Source organism: Quercus robur, chromosome 7, assembly GCF_932294415.1.
Source record: "Quercus robur chromosome 7, dhQueRobu3.1, whole genome shotgun sequence".
NCBI classification, from domain to species: domain Eukaryota; kingdom Viridiplantae; phylum Streptophyta; class Magnoliopsida; order Fagales; family Fagaceae; genus Quercus; species Quercus robur.
Window position 1 is genome coordinate 48,284,435 of NC_065540.1, and position 6,287 is coordinate 48,290,721.

Below are 6,287 nucleotides of genomic sequence, written 5' to 3' on the forward strand. Positions count from 1 at the left end.
CCATATAACAAAACAATAATAGCAATAATTAAGTAATCAACAAATAACATAATAGAAGCCAAAGGCCTTATAGCTGAATTGGCACCTCCTCACTCCTCATCCACAAAGTGCTTGGGGGTTTAGGGGGAAAGGATTCGAGCTGCGGGGTTAGCAGCATGTTATAATTATTTCTCAAAAAAAAAAAAAAAAAAAGGGTAATTGTCCCATATTGCTTAAGAGAGTGTGTTATGTATAGTATAACTTGCCCCACCCTCCCTTAAAAGTTACCATGGCTTTTGAGTGGAGTTGTGGTATGTCTTTGTGTTAGAACCTCTTTCCCTTTCCCTCTCCCTTGTGTGTGTGTGTGTTTGTTTCACCCAAAAAAAAAAAAAAAAATGTAATAGCAATGTCACTGAGGTAAACAAAAGAGAACATGTTACAATGTCATATTTCTATAGAAGGATTTCACAATGGGGTATAGATTTCAAATGTAACAATGAAAGTTCTAAATTTTTTTTTTTAATAAAAATTAACAAGCCATTAAGCTAAATACAAAACACAAATAACTTTTTTTTTTCCTTTCTTTCAATGGAGAATATGTAATAATGTTAGTTCATGCATTAGACTAAATGTGATAATGATTCATCAAGTCTGCTTATAAATCTCACATTTTGATGATGAGTCCATAAAAGAGGTTATTTTTAGCAAGTGGCTCATCAAGCAAAATTATTTTCTGTCTTATTGAAATTAAAAAGCATGCAGCTAAGAACATAACAATCATTTTCAAATCGAATATGATAGGATGATGGGAAATTGTCTAAAACCAACAAACCTTTGAATGAAAATCCAGTGCACCTAGTCTTAGATGGTTTATATATCGGTGTCAAGTTTGTGTGTGATATGTTGTTGTATAATGTCAAAGAAGATAGGAAAAAAAGACAGTGAGACCTGTACCTTGAGGATTATTTGAATAGATTACAGTGCTATAAACTTCACCGATAAGAACTACAAATTTTGATAGAAGCAAGAACGTGGTCACCTCTCTTGGTTGCATTCCAAAAAAATTCTGCATGCTTTCCAATTTAACTTATGAGGAATATGAGAGATGTTGACATGAAAGGCCCTGTGCACATCTAGCCTATTCCAAAATACTTGAGGGTGTAAGCAGTACTCAACTCTCCTGAACAACCACTAATGGTCCTACAAAGATAGAAAAAACAAATTGGGAAGTCAAACTCAACCCCACGGGGCAAGGAATAGTTAACTTTAAGTGCTCATAAGTCATTAGATTAATAAAACTTTGCATGCGTAGAGAATTAGCTGGAGTTTACTTGTGTGATCCTGAAGTTCCGTAGAAAGCATTGATATTCCCCTTTTAAAGAAGGATAGAGGGAGGCCAAGAGAGCTAATTTAGGGGGTGGGGGGTGGGGGGGGGGGGGGGGGGGGGGGGTTATGCTGTGCCTGGGCATGAGAACTCAAATTTAATTGAGGAGTGGAAAGGGTGAGGGAGTAAAAGTGAGTATCTAAAATGCTTTGAGAGAAAGGTAGGTGATGGTTGTTATCTGCAATGCCGATTTTTTTTTTTTCAATTAATTTGAAACACCATCCTTTTGGGATGAAAATCTAAAACGCCAAATTTTTAATCAATTTGAAGAAAGCTGAGCTAGAGAAAAGAATGAAAATAGAATGGCATTCATTAATGTTTCAATAAAATGACACATGTCACCATTTTGTGCATCGATAAGTTCTAAAGATTCAATTTTTATAATAGACTAGTATGTAGCTCCGTGCTACCGCACGAGAATGGATATATTATTAATCATGAGTTTATTCATGTTTAAAAGGCCCAGTTAAGTCTAAATTCATATTATTAACTAGAAAATTTCATTAACAAAACTTAGCAGTATATATATTTTACACAGAAAGATGAACCTTGGTGACAATATTTATCCAAAAGATCTATTCACGCTTTTGAATCTTCAATCTCTATTGGTGATTGAAATTTTCACAGCTTAAAAATTTTAAAATTAAAAAAAAAAAAAAAAACCCCTCAGAGTTGTACTCATTTTGTAGTTTTACGATGGGTCATTTTGTAACATGATAGGCATTTGTGTGAAGAAAAAACCTCTGAAGTTCCATGGCTGATAAAAAAAATTCTCTCCAATCTCTTTTTATAGAGAGAGGGGTTTGTGCGTGTTTTTATACATCCTTCATAGTTGTATTATCACGAAGTAGGTCTAATGGATTTAAATTGGTACTACTGATTCCCAAAGCATGAATGTTTAATGTGTTATTAATTTCATCTCATTGGCTTCTGCACATGATAGCAAAATTAAAAATAATTAGATTGTACACGTATATAGTAAAATTGGACTCCAATTTCAGATTTTAATTGAACAATTGGAATGATAATATATGATAGTAACAATAATAGGAAAATTCAAATAAAATTTCGAATTAAATTGTAACAATCTGAATAAAAAATTTCAGTAGAAAGACAAGGTGGAGTGATCCACTCCAAGAAGGCGACCAAACTTGCATAAATATAGAATAATAAATCTCTCTCCAGAAAATTTACATTATTCATAACCTTTACTTTCACTGAACATTTTAAAAACATAGTGACTCACATCTGCCATCCAGACATCTACAGCCGGGTCCTCTCCAATTTGCATGAGATTCCATTGATCACTAAGTTCCTTTGCAGCCTGCAAATCATCCATCGGTCCACAGCAGTGCTTTCTTCATTGTTATAGGTGTCAAACCTGAACAAAAAGCTAAATATAAGGATAGTGAATTTTAGGCATAATGTGCATCTAATCACATATTAGCAATTTATAACAAATGTCAAGATGCAAACTTTGTAAGTGAATAGTAAACAAAACTCAGTGTCAGAACCAAGAAGAAAGCACTTTAATCCGAAACTCAGTACAAATGTAAAGATGCAAACTTTGTAAGCAATTTATAACAAAGATGCAAACTCTAGCTTTGCTATCTTTTTGGAAATTATGCAGTGTACCCAAGCCAAGTTCTTATCACCAATATTAATCTCTTTGGTTTTCACATTTGACTACAAAATCAAGAAAAAACTTAATTAGCACAGTAACTCACTTGACCCGATACATAGAAGTGGTTTTAATGAGAATGAGCCCACATACATTTAGCCACATGATGCAAAATTCAACTTCAATTTCAGATTCTAGACACATGGCACAAAATTAGAGTTCTAATTTGGAATTCAATTTCACACTCTCTCTGCTTCACCTATTATTTTATATATAGATTATAGATTATATTTTTTCAAAAAATATTTTTTAAAGATTTTATGCAACGATTACGGGGGCTTCAAATGCAACCGATTATTTTTTTAAAAAAATAATAATTAATTTATTGTGTAACGTGAAAAATCTTTTTCTTTTTTTTCTTTTTTTTTTTTTTTATAAAAAAAAGGAATAAAAAATAAATTATAAATTAAAGTAGATGTAAAGGCAAAATTACATGTAACGTTAAAAGTGTTCAAGATGAATATGAAAAGTCAATAATCTATTTATATTTTTTTGTAAACAAAATAAGAATAAATAAAAAAATAAGAATAATAATATTTATATGATCAATAACGTGGCGATGAGGTGGCGCAATGGGAGCTCAGCAGCAATAAATGCTGCACTTTAGTATTTATTTATTTATTTTTGTTTTTTTGAGAATCAAGATGAAGAAATTTTATTAAATCAACCAAAGTTGGTTACAAGAACATGGTGAAGCTGTGGTGGAACCTCCTCCATCCACACTGTGAGAGCATCAATATATCTAGTGTACTGAGCTAAATTATGAGTTAGAGAGTTACTCGACCTACGGGTGTGCGAAAAAGAAATACAAGAAAAAACTTCAAGTCTCTGTTTAATTGAGGAAATCAAATGGCCAAAGGAAGTAAAGGACTCCTCCTCACTTTGTAAGGCTGAAATAATCAACTTCGAATCTCCCTCAACAATAACAGAGGGTAGATGGAGTTCAAGAGTGAAAAAGATGGCTCTCACTGCTGCCAACACTTCCACTTCTCTGAGGAAGATGGTAACCTGGTTTTTTCGAACATGGAGGCCAGGCCATCACCCTTCCTTGGTGGTCACGAACAACAACTCCCAGCCCCGCTTCATCTGTCTCATGGAATACGGCACCATTGAAGTTGATCTTTAAGCTTGTTGACGGTGGAGGGGTCCATCTGATGTGCTATTAATACACATGGTGCTTCATGCTTATGAAGAAGAATCATAAAATATAAATATAAGAAAGAATATTTGCACACACAAATCCATGGATCTCTCAACTTTATACACAAGAATGTAGTTAAGGAGAGTATACACATCACTTCTTATTTATTTACATCTATTACTTTGAATTAAAATGACATATATGTTTATTTATTGACATCATTTAGTACAAATTACAATAAAATAAATATTTATTCATTTACATCACTTACAAGCAAATTAAATAAAATAAATATTTATTTATTTACATATTGTAATACAAATTGCAATGAAGAAATGCTTACAAATTACGGAAGGAACATGTGACTTTGAATTGAGCAACATTTAGACTCGATTGATTGTGACTTGTGTTGAACTCCTGAAATGAAATTCGAAATATATAAGCAACTTACAAGAACAAAACTACTAGGAAAAATGTATTTACAAAATATAAATAAATAAAAACTTATTATGTTCATTCAAGTTTTTGGGTGCCAATACCTTGCTTAGAAACATAATGTTACACAAACAGATGAAATTCCTCAATTAATTAAATAGGATTAATCTCTTCTTCTCTACTTTTTCCCCTTTTTTTTTTCTTTCGCTGTGGAAGGTCCGAAGGGGTGGGCAAAAAATAAAGATTTAGAAGGCCCCTTTACTTTTAGAAATTCAATTTCATGCAAAAATATATTTTTGGTTTTAATTTACTTTAAATCTAATTTGGACAAAGAGGGTTTTGGCATTTTTTTTTAAAAGGAAAAAAAAAAGAAAAAGAAAAAGGGGTTTTGGGTTCATTAAGAATCATAACCTGCTTTAGGATTAATTTAAATCAATAGAGAGAGTAGAGATAGAGAATATAATAGTATAAAAATAACAAGAAGACATATATGCCCTTACCTCATCATCTTCTCCTTGTAAATATACGTTGATGTCGTCATCTCTCTCTTATGAAATTCCAATGTCCTCATAGAAATACTCATCGAAATCAATGCTTGGTACATGAGCAATCTTGTTCCTAACTTCTTCTCTCTCTGCACTTTCTACTCAACTTAGGACATAACCAAATCTAAAATTCTATTAGTGCAGTGAGATCTTGCATCCCTTCCGGGAGAGAAAAGATCATAGGGCAATTTATAATTTTAAGTGTCTGAAGTGATTTCAGATGTGGCAGCCACTCAGGAAAAGCGGTGAAATTACAACAATCTTCAATCACTAGGTGCTGTAAAGTGTTGGCAGATGCTTGGAGCCATTGGGGCAAAACCCCCAACTTAGGTAAACTCCTAATCATCAACAATTGGAGGCTTAACTTGAGATCTTGATTCTCTTCTTTATCTGTCAAACTAAGCTCTTCACAATTCCCAATCATCAGGTTCTCTAGGGTAGTTACGTGTTTGATACTGAGTGTTAAAGAGGTCAAACTTGGACATTTTCCAACAACCAATGATTGAAGATTGGTGAGGCGCCCCTCCTCCATCCTCTCAAACACACATTTTAAATTCTCACATTTTGCTATCAACAAAGATCGAAGAGAATCCAAGCAACCTACCGCCTTCTCCAACAAGCATGTATGCTTTGTTGTAACACTCCAAACCCTGAGGCTAATTATGTCCCTTAAACCTTTGGGCAACTGTTCAAGATTGCTGCAATTATTGAGCACTAAAGTTTGCAAATTGTGCAGCTTGCAAATGGAATTTGGAAGTTGCTTGATTATGTGATTATCTGATAGGTCAAGATATCTCAAATGTTTCAGACTTCTAATGGAACTTGGCAACACCTTAAAGGATGAATTGCCCATATCAAGCACCCGCAAGTGCTTAAATCTTGCGATACATGCTTCAAGTAAGGACACAAGTTGCCCTGTTTTGAAAATAATAGTCTGGACTTTGCTCAACTTCTCTAACTGTGTTGTAACAATTTCTCTTCCAATATTTAAGAGGTTTGGATATTGATTTTCTTGTCCTACCTTAAATGCAATTTCACAAACAAAGACATACAGTCCTCTTCTGGTAGACCTTTTAGATTGTATGTGGAAGTAGTATCCAGAATAGTAGCAACAGAGCTATT

The 6,287-nt window shown here is 33.4% G+C and overlaps 1 long non-coding RNA gene across 1 annotated transcript; it reads right to left on the minus strand.

The window, feature by feature from the left end:
• Positions 1-4,378: 4,378 nt before the first annotated feature.
• On the minus strand, positions 4,379-5,247 carry LOC126690939 (uncharacterized). Its single transcript, XR_007644780.1, has 2 exons — positions 5,121-5,247; positions 4,379-4,602 (listed from the first exon to the last, which is right to left on the minus strand). It is a non-coding gene; the product is annotated as an uncharacterized LOC126690939 (long non-coding RNA).
• Positions 5,248-6,287: the final 1,040 nt, after the last annotated feature.